This window comes from Palaemon carinicauda, chromosome 30 (assembly GCF_036898095.1).
Source record: "Palaemon carinicauda isolate YSFRI2023 chromosome 30, ASM3689809v2, whole genome shotgun sequence".
In the NCBI taxonomy this organism is placed as follows: domain Eukaryota; kingdom Metazoa; phylum Arthropoda; class Malacostraca; order Decapoda; family Palaemonidae; genus Palaemon; species Palaemon carinicauda.
This window is the reverse complement of record NC_090754.1, coordinates 28,887,012-28,903,015: the sequence shown is the minus strand read 5'-3', so window position 1 is coordinate 28,903,015 and position 16,004 is coordinate 28,887,012. Positions and strand designations below refer to the sequence as shown.

At 43.1% G+C, this 16,004-nt stretch overlaps 1 protein-coding gene across 4 annotated transcripts in view; it reads right to left on the bottom strand.

The window, feature by feature from the left end:
• The window catches only part of Tango2 (transport and golgi organization 2), an 83,313-nt gene extending 77,165 nt beyond the window's left edge, over positions 1 to 6,148 (bottom strand). For 2 of the 4 annotated variants that reach the window (XM_068353550.1, XM_068353547.1), the window contains exon 1: positions 6,017 to 6,148. The gene's annotated coding sequence lies outside the window, so the exon portion shown is untranslated. Of the gene's footprint in view, positions 1 to 5,361; positions 5,382 to 5,813; positions 5,838 to 6,016 lie in introns of those variants that run through there. The other 2 variants (XM_068353548.1, XM_068353549.1) reach the window with 2 other exon arrangements.
• Positions 6,149 to 16,004: the final 9,856 nt, after the last annotated feature.

Sequence of the window (16,004 nt, the reverse complement as noted above, 5' to 3'; positions counted from 1 at the left end):
GTGGGAGCAGGCAGCCGCAGTATCTGCTGAGCGCACAACCTCTGCGGGTTGTAGGATAACAGGAGAGGTGTTAACCTTCTCGGCATGATACTCCTGCATGAATGCCGCAAGGTGAGACTGCATAGTCTGCAGCATGGACCACTTAGGGTCTACTGTGGTTGGAGCAACAACAGACGGAGCAGTAGCCTGTTGAGGGACCACTCTACCTCTCTTGGGAGGTGTGCAGTCATCAGATGACTGTGGCGAGTCCGAACTGACCCAGTGGCTACACCTGGGCCGTTGGACTAGCTCGGAAGGGACCTTACGTTTGAGCGGTCGTGAGACCTTGGTCCACCGTTTCCTCCTGGAAACTTCTTCCACAGACGAGGAATGTAAGGGCTCATTCGTCTGTATGTGGATGGGACGATCCTTAACAGATACGTCCGCAACCACTGAGGATACATCCGTGCGCCGATCAAGGCCTGCCGAACCCTTTGGTCCTTCGACATTGCTTCTCCCCTGGGCTTGGGAGCTTGCAAGAGGTCCCGGACTGGGAGGACGACTGGCACGCACAGATGTACCCTCATGCGCAACACTGACACTGACACTATGCACATCACTAGCACTAACACTTCCCACTGCACTCTTCGCTTTCAGCTCTCTGACATCTGCCAAGAGCTGATTGCGGTCACTAACCAACGACTCCACCTTCTCACCGAGAGCCTGAATGGCACGCAACATATCAGCCATTGCAGGCTGAGCACTCGTAGCAGGTTCGGGAGTCACCACCACAGGGGAAGGAAAAGGTTGAGGGGCATGGGGAGAGGAAAAATCCACAGAGCGAGAAGAACTCCTCCTATCTCTCTCCTTCTCTAACCTACGTGCATATCTAAGGAATTCGTTAAAATCGAATTCCGAAAGCCCAGCACATTCCCCACATCGATCTTCCAATTGACAGGATTTACCCCTACAATTGGAACATACGGTGTGAGGATCTATAGAGGCCTTCGGAAGACGCCTAGTACAAGTCCTAACACTACACTGCCTATATTTAGGAACTTGGGAATGGTCAGACATCTTGAATTTAGAAGTAGTCAAGGGGGAATTCCAAAATTAAGCAAAGTTCGTTAACCAATAAATCAAATTAATTCCAAAAGCTTGCTAAGCTAAGGATAAAGCTTCCTGAACAGCGAAGGCTAAACTTTAGAGCAAATACATCACCAAATCGTGAACAAAAGACTCCAAAATCAACAGCGTATCCAAGTAGGTCTTGCCGGCGGCACGACAGAGGAAAAATTGAGTTCTTGTTGACAAGAAGTACTTGAGTACCTGACCACAGATGGCGCTGTTGAGTACACCCCCACCTGGATAGCGATCGCTGGCGTATCCCGACCGTAGATTTCTGTCGGGCAACGGAGTTGACAGCTACATGATCATCGGGTAAGATTAATATTGAAAAAGACTCCTCTGTGGAGGAGAACAGAGCCACCTTACTAGGGGAAGCAGGGGAGTCCTCCAGCCTAAGGGTTGTCCAGAGCCAAAGGGGAAGAGATCGTAAGAAAGGTGTCTCTGCCCTGGAGGAAAACACTGCACTACAGCGTATATGAACCACTAACAGTCACAGCTTTGAAAAATAAACAAAACTAAAAGAACAAATAAGTCAAGGGCCAGTCCAAAAAGATTGGGCTGTAGAGAGAGACGAACATCCAATCTCCACCGAGCCAAAAGTAAAAGTAACAATAGAACATAGGTGTGTGTGAGCTCAGTAGCCAGTACCAGCCCCGCAAACTCACAGTTGGGAAGCTACGCCTCACTTATAGTCTTATGGCTAGTCTTCCAGCTTCGCCGAAAGTATATTCCATAATAAAGAGAGAAAGGGTTTGTATTTAATGTCGGGAAAAAGTTGTTTTTCTTGTTTTCAGACTGGCAACGTGCCATACTCCCTGTAGGGCACTGTGATGGTAAAACTTAAACTTTAGCTGTACAGTACTGTATAGAACCTGTTTCTACCGATGTGTCTGGTGTGATAAAGGTATAGAACACTATAACATGCCCACTGTGATCGTAGCGTCAAACATTAGAAAGGAAGATAAAAATTTGTGTGAATCTATATGTATCTAGCATCACTGCTACAAATGTGACAATTGACAAAGGACAGGTGAAGTTGTGAAGGGGTAAGTTTAGTTCAAGTAACGGTCCAGCGTGTTTTAGGCATTGTGCAGCCACATACCAATTCCTTTCATGTCGAAGATTTGCCAGTGTAGTTGGATAAAGGGTTATGTTCCTCCAGTCTATGATGTAAAGTGCTGGCCATTTATGTCCTTCAATTGTACCCTATGAAGAGTACCTATTTGTGGAGGGGCACTGTTCAGCCACAGAAATATTCCTTTCATCCACTGTATTTTTCAGTGTAGTGCGGAGTTAGTGTGGTTAGCATTCTGTCACTAGGTACAGTAGTCTGCATGCTACGTCCAGCTGCAGTCTGCAAATCACTACAGCACTAAGAAATCAAGCATGTGGAATGTGAATTCATGAAAAATGCATACAAGAATCTAAAACTGGGCAAGCATAATTGTGATGACCTCACAGAAGGTGAGTAAGCGCGTGGAATCACATCTATAGGTGGGGTGGCATGTGAAGGCTAAGCCTTAACATGTGGAGACCTCGTGCGTGAAATTCCAGTATGTAGAAATTCAGAGCGTGGAAACTCTGCTCATGGAGATTTAACAAGTGGAGAGTATATGTACAAGGACTGTGTGGAGACTTTATGCATGGGGACTGTGCGTGGAGACTCATTGAGTGAAATCCTGATGTCCCTAGATGTAGTTCGACATGAAGGCAATCATACCTGTGTGAAGAATTATCCCCTGGGGAACGCGTGCGTGAAGACAACAGTGTACGAGGAGAATTCCCATGAGGATAGCTCATGGAGGTTTTCATGCGCATGGATCTTGCTGGCTCTCAAGTCTCTCAGCCTGCTGTAGGTCTCGTTCAGATGGCCTCTTGTGTCATTTGCGCCGAGTTGTCCTGGGTGTCTCGCTGTTAGATGAAGGAAGACGACAACGCATACCTACAGCAGAAGCAAAGTGCCAACTCCTTGTACTACAGTACTTCACCTTCTTAACGGTTGACAATAGTTGCTGCGCCACCCGTCAAGAAGGAGGTCAGAAGTCAGGGAAGACTTGGTACAGACAGTTTTCTTCATCTTTTGAAATCAGGCAGCATCTGAGGGCTTCGTAGCAAATGACGAGGTCAAAGGATCAGGTCTGGGAGGAGAAGGAGGGCAAAGCAGAAAGGTGAGGAAAATGGTAGCACCCTTTATCCTGACCAACAGTGTGTCCTATACAAACCCTAGCATTGGCAGCAGGAGTGTAGACACCTGTACCATGCACCAAATTACTTTCCCTCCTAGGGTTGGTACTCGGTAGTTCACTGTATCTCCCTGGAGTATGAGGAGAGAAATTGGTCTTCATGGACTTTTTGGAAGAAAAAGGTAGTCACAAGAATCAGATGAAAAGGAGAAAGAGGAAGAAGAGGAGAACTGGTATCTATTTCCCTTACCAGCCTTCTTAAAGGTTGAGACCTGAGAGACCAACGACAATTTTCCCATATAAGAAGAAACTCCATGGTCTTCGTAATCAGCAGCTGAAACCACTTCCACAGATGCCCGGCACTCTAGCATCTCCACAGCTGCAGGAGTTGGGATCATCACCACAGGGCCAGCCCCAGAAGTCCAGGCAGTGTCCAAAACCTCCAAAAGATTCTCTGTTAATGGAGCACCAGCAATGCTCAAGGAAGACCACAACTTCCTTAGGAGACACAGCAGGTTAAGTTCCACCACAGTCTCTTTGGTATTAAATTCAGCATTGCTAGGACTGACTAAGAAGGGTACTACTTTGCCTTTTTCTTCCTCTTCTTGGCAAACTCTTCCCACTGAAGAGGGGGAATGGGGGATGACTACAAAGCAAGTTATGACCTCTGCAAAAAGTACAAAGTAAACGAGGTCATCAACAATATGTTTTGTCATAACCCTGCCACATTTCTTGCCGGTTTTGTCTGGACACAGCCGCATCTCTTTACTATCCATTTAAACAGTAATCTTACTAAAAAGAAAAATGATTAACATGACAATTTTGAAGGGGCAGGAACAGCACATTCATGCTCATTGCAACTAAAGTCAAACGTGCTAGTCTCGCTGACTGACAATGTGGACAGGTCTTACCCACAGCACCCTTTAGTAGTTATAACTACAGTACCTTGTTAACATTACGATGGCCAGGCCAATCCAGCTTGAGCTGACATCCCATTCCTATTAAAGGACGATGGTTAGTATTCATGCAGAAATAAATTGTTTTTTCTATTTTTCCAAATCCAAAATTCCTGGTTCCCCATAGCCTGATTGCTCAATGTTGGGATGGGAGTAAAACTGCAGAACAGTTGCTCATCAAGCAAGAACACAATATTCTGGTCCATTCTACAAGGACTCTTCCTTTCTCATCATTGCTTTGAGGGAGAGTCCTAACATTCCTTAGGGGTGTGGGCCCTATCTCAACTAAGGATCTTTGTTTTCCCCAACATCCCCAACCTAACCTGACCTGGGTGCCATAAATCTTATAATATGGTAACTCTGTCATCTTAGCAAGTAGTTTTTAGTGAACCTTTACCCATGCACCATCATTAGTAAACGTTGGACCCTATTATTACCGTTGAATCTTTATCTGTTCGCCATCACTATTATTATTATTATCATTATTACTTCCTAGGTTATAACCCTAGTTGGAAAAGCAGGATGTTATAAGCCCAGGGGCTCCAACAGGGAAAATAGCTCAGTGAGGAAAAGGAAAAATAAAATATTTTAAGAAAAGTAACATTAAAATAATCATCTCCTATATAACTTTAAAAAATTTAACAAGAGCAAGAGAAATAAGATAGAATAGTGTGCCCAAATACCCTCAAGCAAGAGAACTCCAACCCAAGACAGTGGAAAAACCATGATACAGAGGATATGGCACTACCCATGACTATACTTATTTTTTTTTAATGAGGCGCATTTGCACTGACTCGCAGTGGCGCCCTTTTAGCTCTGAAAAGTTTCCTGCTATCAGATTGGTTAGAATTATATTGTCCAACCAATCAGCGATCAGGAAACTTTTCCGAGCTAAAATGGCACCCCTGCGAGGCGGTGCAAATCTGCCTAACTAAAAAAAAATGACTATAGTAAACATAGAACACTCACATTTGCCACTCTAACCTACCCTAGGATGCCATGTCCTTGCTGGTGAAGCACTCCAATCCCTTACACTGACCTATTATTACATATCAAACATATTGGTACTAATGAAAAGTGCACAAGTAAAATCATATAAAATTCCCCAACCATACCTAGAACAGTTTCCTTATCTATTGGCAACACACCGATTAACTAAGGACACTGTTTTCTTATCCATACTGTAGTACATGGAAATAACCCTGAACGGTGCATGGGTAAAGTTAAACAACAGTTCCTCCTCTACATTATATGGACCTATTCTAGTACTGCGTTAGGTGGTTTAACTAAACAACAGGCCAGGAATTTCTAGAAAAGGGTTAAACTGATCACAACACAGACATATCTACGTAGTCTGGAATGATAATAGATCTTGTACTTAGAGAGATATCAAGTTGTCATAAGATACCATCATAGTAGACCTTATTTACAATTGCTGGTTTTCGGGGTAATCTTAAGAACTCTAGACTGCAATACCAATAAATACCACCTTTAACCTTGGAACAGTGATAATTTCTATGATAAAGAAGATGACAAAAACTCCCTAAAAAAAATCTATCAGAAACACCTTATAATTGCCCGTAATCAAAATATCCAATTGGGCGATAAGCATCGAAATGAGCGATAACCCCTATTCCGTCGTGTGTCACAACCACCCAATTAAACGTACGTTTCCATTTAATATTGACATTACCACAATTACCTTATGAGATTACCCCAATAACGTTAAAAGTAAAGAAAAGAGTTTATTAATGAGTAAACAAAACTTACGGAGATCAAGTACAGAGATGGTTAATGTTTGTTTACACTGAGACAGTATTACCGAAGTGCCGCAACCTTAGTCCTAGACTCCTAGTGTCTGTCATTGCTATCTTACTTTTCAAAAGCACTCGGAGAGCGACAGGCCCCAAAGGAGAATGTTAAAAGCGACCAAAGAAATTTTACATTACAATAATCAATAAATAATTATTAAGAGGAAAGACTTAAAAGATGCGCTTTAATTATGAAATCATATGTGGTCATATATATATATATATATATATATATATATATATATATATATATATATATATATATATATATATATATATATATATGTGTGTGTGTGTGTGTGTGTGTGTGTGTACTAATAAAGCTTGTAAATTTGCCTGTCTGCGTGTTCACAGACGTGTTCGCTATAGAAAAATTGTATAAGGAACTTACAGAATATTTAAGGATCGATTTTTATATAATTTTTATCGAGAAAGCTAACGTCATTATTTTCATTTTGATTAAGATCCACCTTGAGGGTCAATGGGCCCTGTGAAGAAATTTGTTCACTCTCCTTCGTTCCTTTAGTATTTGTTCTCTCTCCCAATATTCTAGTTACCCCTAAAACATTCGCTCCCATACTTTACGTTTTCTGTAAAAAATAGGGATAGACTACACTAATTTAAATCGTTGCCAATACCATACGCTATGTTCGTGACGCCACAGCGTAGAAACAAAACAAAAGCCTTACGCCAGCGTACAATGATTCTTTTCTTAAATTACGCGTATCGAGATAAATTACTATACTGGTTCTGAGTATAACGTTAGTATTGCTAACTAATAAGCAGCTTACTGTATCTCTGAGTACCTATTCAGGTCTGATTAATTTTAAGATGTATGGCCATAACACCAGCCCCTTGCTATTTACTCATGTAAGAACAGCAGCTCTATCGGCTCCCAAGTGGCCCAAGAGCAATTGGTATCCTCTTTTTCTGGAACTCAAACCTCTCCATGTCCTTCTACCATCTCAACTGCTGTCCCAGAATGTTCAACAGAAGACTGTCTTCGCTTCCTCCTGGATAACAAAAACCCTTGTGGCTCAAAAAAAGTTCAAAGTTGCAAAGGAGAGAATTGGCTTCATAGAAGAGTACAAGTCCAACACCACGAGACGACAATATTTGTCTTCCTGGAAGAAATGAGTTGCATTCGTGAAAAGTCATCAGCCCTCTTCCATTTCTATGGACTTCTGTATTTCTTCCTTTATCTCATTGCATGACCAAGGTCTGGCCTCTACAACTACTGTCTCATGTAAGTCGGCACTAACTAGACCCATTGCTTATGCTTATGTTATTGAACCCAACAGCAAGCTGCTCGATAAGATCCCGAAGGCTTGTGCTAAACTGAAACCTAATGCTCCTCCCAAGGCTATTTCTTGGTAGTTGGATAAAGTCCTGCACTTTGTCTCCTCGATAGATAACGCCTCTACTTCTCTAAGGGATCTTACTCAAAAGTCTATCTTTTTGCTTGCTATGGCTTCTGGTGCTAGAGTCAGCGAGATTGTGGCCCTTTCAAGGGATGATAGCCACATTGAATTCTCGGAATTGGGAGAGGTAAATCTTTACCCAGATCCTGCATTCTTGCCAAAAAACGAACTTCTCACGAAACGCTGGGGCCCTGGAACATTGTCCCACTTTAGGCGGATCCTTCTCTATGCCCCATGGAGTGCCTGAAGGCCTACCTGTTAAAAAAACCGGGTATTTAAAGACGGTCAAGATTTTAAAGGGGGAGATGACAGGATCTAATCTTTCTCTGAAACAGCTAAGGTCCAAAATCACCTATTTCCTTAGAAGGGCTGACCCTGATAGCACACCATGAGTGAATGACCATAGAAAAGTTGCCTCTTCCTTAATATTTTTCCATCTATGTCCTTTGCAGACTTACACGGTATGGAAATATTCAAGAGTGTTCTTCAAACATTACTTTACGTCAGTTGGAAGAGATTAAACAATTTGTAGTGGCCGCTGATAGTGTTATTAAACCAGCTTCCTAAGAGTTGTATATGGACTCTTATAGACTGTATATTGGAACTTCAGTCTACATTGTGCAAGGGGACTCATATCTCTCTTTTCAATGAACTATTTAATATTGTAAAGGATCAAAGGGGACATTTTTCCTTTTATGTCATGAGTGTTACTATTTTACTACTCCGTTACATAATTTTGGGGTCGGAAAATTCCGGTTTTCTGTATATATCTACTGTATATAATGTTACAATTGATTACTGTTACATTTATGCATCTTTGGAAACAATAAAAGACTGCTGTTCCTATTGCGTTTCCTTTCACTGGAGCTGCCTTACAAAGTAAAAGTAGTGTACCTCAATTTTTAACACTTTATAGACTGGTCTTTTCATTTACTGGAGACAAAGATCTTCACAGTGAGTGGGACTGTGATGTTGATTTCCTTTGCTCCTACTTTTTACAAACACATCGCTTCCTCCATAGCTTGGTACCATAGTTACCAATGCTATGGGAAGTATGATTATGTCTATGGGGTTTAAAGGGTTAAAAATCTGGCCACAACTGAGAATGATAATTCTCTGGTACACTTCCATCAGGACGACATGGCTCAAGCCCAAAAAGACGGATTTTGATATAGGAAAAATATTTTTTTTGGGTGAAACAGCCCTCTCATCCTGATGGCCTGCCCATTACTTTTCATCCCTTCCCAGTTCTCAGTGTGGGACCTCGTGTCATGCGATGGGTGCTCCTGGAATGGTTTAACAGGAAACGTGTTATTTGTAGCACTAGCACATTGAGATCGGGAGTTATAACAGCTCTTTCGCCCACGTATCCAATTCTATCCCTTATCCTTCAAGACAAGGTTAACTCTATTCTGGGAATGATATTCATGGCTTGTTATTAACAAGTTCCTGTTATATACACGATATCTCTCGGGATATTTTCTCCGGAGGTTAGAATTCCATTGATACCTCTGAGGTAAAATTTCTCTATTATGTCTCTTGCAGAAATATCCCAAGTAGAAGCGGCCAATGAGGAACTTCCATCAAGACGACATGGCTCTCTCACTCAGAAATGTCAAAATCCATTATATATATATATATATATATATATATATATATATATATAACATATGTAAATATGTCTATATATGTGGAGAAATGTATTTATTTTTATTTTATTGTTAAGTTGGAACTTGTTGCTCCGGGAAAGTTTCCCTACACCATATCAGCGAAGGTCAGCCGCTAAGGAAAAGGAGCACTCTCACTCAAGGCACAAACACCCTGTTAATAACCTTGCTTTTCCAACTAAGGTTTTAGCTTGGCTAATAATAATAATAATAAACGGATTTTGAGCAAAGCGAAAAATCTATTTTTGGGTGAGATAGCCATGTCGTCCTGATGGAAGGTTCCTTCAGTAGCTACCTAAGGGTATATTTGACTACAGTGGATATTCCCAGAGAATTAAACTAAAGGTTATCACAGAATTCTAACTTCTGGTGCGAGTACCCTAAAGGTTTCCCTCTAGGATATCGTATATCAACAGGGGACGCATGTATCAACACGCCACATAGCTTTCTGCACCCCATATAGAGTTAACGCTTCAATATGGAAAGGTGGTTGAGTAACTGAGAAGCCGTTCCAAAGTTACTCTCATACGTGGCTACTTTTGGTACTCGAGACGTAAACAAACGGGCGCCATTGTTAAATGACGTCACGTCCGTCTTATTCCGGCGTTCAGCTCCTACCAATCTCCGCGATACATTATGTCAGGGAGGGGCCTGGAAGGCTGAACTGGAACAGACGGGTGGGTCCATCAGGACGACATGGCTATCTCACCCAAAAATAGATTTTTCGCTTTGCTCAAAATCCGTTTTTTGGGCTCAAGCCATGTCGTCCTGATGGAAGTGTACCAGAGAATTAATGTATCGTGGATTTTTCCCCAATCCAAGTGCCTAGGTCTTCGAACAATATTCCTATGGTCTGGCGACCGTGGAGACTCTGACATTCTTAGTAGATGTCCTTACCAGAGGTTCTATGATGTTCTGGCTTCCTGCCCCCCTGGCAGGGGAGTCCTGGTGGACAAGAGGGATATCTCAAAATGATCGGTTAAAGAACTACTCACCTGGTGGAGAGATCGTGCCGGTCTCGGAGACAGATCGAAGGTTCATATTCGTGTAGGAACATTATTAAGTCATTAGGTGAGTATACAATATAAGATACTTATATCATTCTCATTATCATAAGAGGAAAGGGGGTAAATGAAACTATAACAATCATATATTTCTTAATAAAGAATAGGAGCGAAAGGAGATGCACATGGTAAATAAAATAGACATTTTATTTCTAAGTTTGCAAGTAATTATAGAAATTAATTACAATAATGATTATAGAATTTATTTACAATAATAATAAATAATGCACATAGAATTACTGAAGAGATGGTGATCTTGAGTCTGAAAAGGAAAAAAATTTTGCCTTTAAACACAAGTTCCCGGGGGAACGCCAGTCTTTTAGAGTTCAATTAACACTCCATGCTCGAGAGCATGTGGCACACGTGCAAAAATTCTATGACCTTTCACCTTGATGAAGAACAGTCTATTAGAAACACTAAGTGTCCATTGAATCACTATGTATCACGATAGGGTCAACACAGACACCCGTAGAGTTAGTCCCCCGAAATAACTCACTGTTCTATGCAGATTTAAGCAGCAGGTTTCATTACACTACCTGCGGCTACCACAAATCGTTTCACTTCGTGCACCTGTTTCGCATAGTGCTTGAAGAACACGCGCGATGATTTCTAGCCCGTAAAACTCCTGAGGCTTTCGAAATCCATTCCTTGAAAGAAATTCAGGGAAGAGGCGACTTTCCTAGGATCATGACCTGCGGGTGTACTGTCAGGATCCGCTCTGTGAATGAAGTAGGTGATTTTCGCTTGTAGTTGTTTCAGTGACAGGTCACTACCCGAGGTTTCTCCTTTGAAGAGTTGTCCTCCACCGAAGTCTGAAGTTCTTCGACGATAGACCTTAAGACTCTCCACTGGGCATAGAGAGACATCTTCCTTCAGGGGGTAGATTCTCCAAGGGCCCCATCTCTTGGTGGGTAGTTCATTCTTTGCGAGAAACGTTGGGTTGGGGAAGAGGGCAAGTTCCCCCGTGTTGGCGAACTGTATTTGGCCCTCTTCTCTTGATAATGCCACTATTTCACTGACTTGGGCTCCCGAGGCGAGAGCAAAAAGGAAAATAACTTTTTGAGTCAGGTCTTTCAGAGGGCAAGAATCGTTGTCCAGACTAGAGGCAAAATGGAGCACCTTATCCAGGGACCAGGAGATAGGTTTTGGTGGAGGTGCTGGACGTAGTCTAGCACATGCCCTTGGTAGTTTATTGAAGATTTCGCTGGACAAATCAATCTGGAAGGCGTATAGGAGTGGTCTAGTCAAGGCCGATTTACAAGTGGAAATCGTGTTGGCCGCTAAGCCTTGTCCATGAAAGTGAATGAAGAAGAACATGCAAAAATCAATGGTGATTTCCATAGGATTTTTTGCCTTGATGAAAGAAACCCATTTTCTCCAGGAAGATTCGTAAGCCTTCTGGTAGACTCTGTTTTGTACTCCTCGAGGAAGTCTTAAACTATTCTTCGAGATCCCAAATCATTTCTTCACGGCTAGGGAGAGAAAATCATGAGATGAAGGTCCTTGACTTTCAGTGATGAAGCGAAGACAGTCAACTTCTGTACCTGTTGGGAGAGAACTGGGCCCGGCAGGGGGATCAGCTTGGGCTGCAGCTCCAGGACCAGGGGATACCAATTGCTCCAGGGCCACTTGGGAGCCACTAAGGCCCCTGTCCCTTTGAAGGTTCTCAATTTGGAGAGGACTTTCAGCAGAAGGTTGGGTGGAGGGAACAGGTAGATCTTGGACCATCTGTTCCAGTCCAGGGACATGGCGTCCACTGCTTCTGCATTGGGGTCCTCGTAAGGGACCACATATCGAGGAAGTTGATTGTTGTCGCTCGTCGTGAAGAGGTCGATCTGAAGTTCCGGGACTTGGCGAGAGATGAAGGAGAATGATCTTGCGTCTAGGGACCATTCCGACTCTATGGGGCTTGTCCTTGATAGAGCGTCCGCCGTCACGTTGCGGAATCCTTGTAGGTGAACTGCAGACAAGTACCATTTCTTCCTGTCCGCCAGATGGAAGATGGGTAGAAGCACCTGATTTATCTGGGGCGATCTCGAGCCCTGACGATTGAGACATCTTACTACCACCGAGCTGTCCTGAGTCAGACGGATGTGGATCGAGGGAGGCGGGGAAAGTTTCTCCAGGGTGAGAAGAACCGCCATGGCCTCCAAGATGTTGATGTGAAACGTCTTGAACAGGGTCCTTGAACCTGCTGTTGGTGGGAGTGACCTCCCCAACCCTCCAGAGAGGCGTCCGTGTGGATGTTGATCGATGGAGGCGGGTGTTGAAGAGGGATGGACCTTTTCAGGGCCTTTGCTTCCGACCACGGCTTTAGAAGTGAGCGAAGTCTGTTTGGAAGCCGTCTCTTGAGGTCTCTTCGAGCGATGGATGCGAAACCTCTCCAGACTCCCGCAGCATCCTTTAGCTGTGCGCGTAGCACTGGGTTTGTCACTGAGGCGAACTGTAGGGAGCCGAGAACTTGTTCCTGTTGGCGTCTTGAGATCCGTTTGGATTTTAGAAGCCTCCTGACAGACCCTGCTATTTCCTTCCTTTTCTTCAGTGGGATGGAAAGGTGGTGTGACTGAAGGTCCCAATGGATTCCTAACCATTGGAACTTCTGAGCTGGAGTGAGGCGAGATTTCTCGGTGTTTATCTTGAACCCAGATGTTCCAGGAACTGGGTGACTTTGTTGCAGGCTCGCAGACAATCTTCGGGCGATGTCGACCAGACTAGCCAGTCGTCTAGGTAGGCCATCACTTGGACGTCCTGAAGACGTAGCTGTTGGACGATTGCGTCTGCCAGCTTGGTGAAGATTCTTGGAGCCACGTTGAGCCCGAAGGGCATGGCCCTGAAGGCGTAACTTTTCCTTTGGAGTCGAAATCCTAGGTAGGAGGAAGCGTAGTGGTTCATTGGAACGTGCCAGTAGGCATCCGCCAGGTCTATGGAGACCGTGTAGGCCTTGTGAGGCAGTAGGGCCCTTATTTGTTGAAGAGTCAGCATCTTGAATTTGTTGTTGAGAGGGGAAAAGTCAAGAAAGACTCTGAGTTTGTCTGAGTCTTTCTTGGGAACACAAAAGAGTCTTCCTTGGAACCTGGTTGACTTTACCCTCTTGAACACCTTCTTGTTCAAGAGTTCTAGGACATATTCTTCCAAGAGGAGGGTCGACGGTTGGAAGAATTGCTGGAAGGATGGGGGTGGTTGAGTCCAGCTCCAGCCCAGTCCATTCTTGATGATGCTGTGTGTCCAAGGATCGAAGGTCCAATGATCCTGGAATTGGCAGAGTCTTCCTCCCACCGGAAGCACTTCATTGCTTCTGGTGTCCCGAGGGTTCACTATGAAGGGGAAGTGTACCAGAGCGGCCAGCTCAGCAGAGGAGCAAAGCTAACCCTACCACTCCGCCCAAGGGAGTTGTTGTAGGACAGCGGACAGGGGTGTGTAGGCAGGCCTACACGAAAGGGATAGAGAGGGGAGGGGAGTAGGGGTCTTTCTAGTGTGGAGAGAGACTGTATGAGTTAGGCCGCCAAGGCAGGGGAGAACACTCCCCAACCTAGGATAGGTTAGCCCTGATCAGGTACAGCACTGGTGTACTGTCATAAACTATAATAAAGCAGAATCTCCCCCCAGAGCCTAACCTAAACCAGGAGAACCATTCTCCTAGGTTAGGGAGGACTGGAAAGACACGTCGCTAGGTTGCAGGGAGGAAGGGGTGTCCGAACCAAGTGCAAACTGGGGAAGAGCAGAGCCCTTCCTATGGTCTCAGACACGACCCTAAGGGAGATTCATTCCCTTAGGGTGGGTTGAGAGGAGCGATAAATACTCTGGGTGAAAGGCAAGATTCTCCCAAATATTAAATAAGGGAGAAACAAGGCTACCCAGAGGGAATTACCCGTAGGTAAGGGGGATTTAGGAAGCATACAAGGGTCCCAGCGTTAGGTTAGGGGAGGGTGGTGCACAGACCGACACGGTCCCTTGTATGGTCCCTCGAAGGCGAAAGCACATGTACAGCACAGTAACTAGTATGTTTAAAATGCCTTAACTTAGGAACACTTATTATATCATGCAGCAATATGAGCACTAGGCTATCAAGTCTAGGGGCTAGGCCAGCGATCTAGTAAGGGGTCGGCAAACGTCAATTGCCGAATGAGCGCTAATGCATAATATAATTACTTCCTAGCTATGAAGGCTAAATAACTAATGATATTAATTAGTTAAAGGACCGGAGAAGGCTGTTCTGGCTAACTAAATAAAGCATGCGACATGAACAGCGGCGCCGTAAAATGGCGCGTCCGGTCTTGGCACAGCTCCGCCACAAAAATCAAAATTTTAAGAAAAGTAGAAGTTACTTTACGGCCAGAGCTTATTTAAACAATACTAAGACCTGGTACACAACTTTCCAGAAGAAGGTGAGGCTGAAGGCTGAGACATGGCAAAGATGAACACAGATAAGAAAATCCCTTGGGAAAAAGCCAGCTGCAGGTAGGAACTACAACGAAAGGAATAAGACGGACGTGACATCATTTAACAATGGCGCCCGTTCGTTTAAGTCTCGAGTACCAAAAGTAGCCACGTATGAGAGTAACTTTGGAACGGCTCCTCAGTTACTCAGCCACCTTTCCATATTGAAGTGTTAACTCTATATGGGGTGCAGATAGCTATGTGGCGTGTTAATACATGCGTCCCCTGTTGATATACGATATCCTAGAGGGAAACCTTTAGGGTACTTGCACCAGAAGTTAGAATTCTGTGATAACCTTAAGTTTAATTCTCTGGGGATATCCACTGTAGTCAAATATACACTTAGGAAGCTACTGAAGGAACTTTCCATCAGGAGGACATGGCTTGAGCCCAAAAATAATAATAATAATAATAATAATAATGTGTTCTACTAATAGGTTGGTGTTCCCCCTCTCACCCTATTTACTATTACTTTAAATTCACTATCATAGTGTGGCCCAAAACATTCTATTATTCCTTCAAATCGTTACATTATAAGCTACTAGAAATGAAACAGTCCTAGTATTGGCTATAACATCCTAAGCAGCGAATCTTTGTTGTCTTTGTCTACTATAGCTTCACACATGCATATCTAACATTGTAACTGAAACAGTCAATTTTTCTTTCAAATAATCTATATCATACTTGAAATTTAACAAAACACGAATTACAGTCATTCTGTAGTTTCTTCACAATATATGTCAGATAAATTGATAGTATTTATTTGAATACAAAATAATAGACCTGAGTTACTCAATACCTCAATCAAGGCAGCAAACAGAATGAATCAGTCATTTAGAGAACCCTTTAAAGTTCTTCCTACTCCATATGACGTAACAAACTTATTTTCTTTATAAGATAACTATTTGGTAAATAGAATGTATCCCTCTGATGAAATATGTAATTAAACATCTTATGAAATATGTAATTAAACATCTTAGGAAATATGTTATTATCATCTTATAATGGATTTACTCTACGTGTGTTAAAGGAAATATACATCTAATTCCTCTAGAAGCAAAAATATCTTCAGCCCTCCCCCCCCCCTAAATAGCTAGAGCGTTAGAAAAAGGTTTTCTTGGAATTCGGACATGTTATTCGTACAGCAACTCATAAATTTGTGGAATTCTCTCGTGGTGAAATATTACAGTCATCTGATTGGCTGTATCTTCTCATCTGTGATTGGTTATTGCCTTTGCATACAAACTCACACATACTCATCTAGCATCGTAGCCAAACCCGAGTCAGTTATTCCTTGAAAAATGAGGTATTTGTTTAGCTTACGCATTTGAACAAGAGCCATTACTTATTTTATTAAT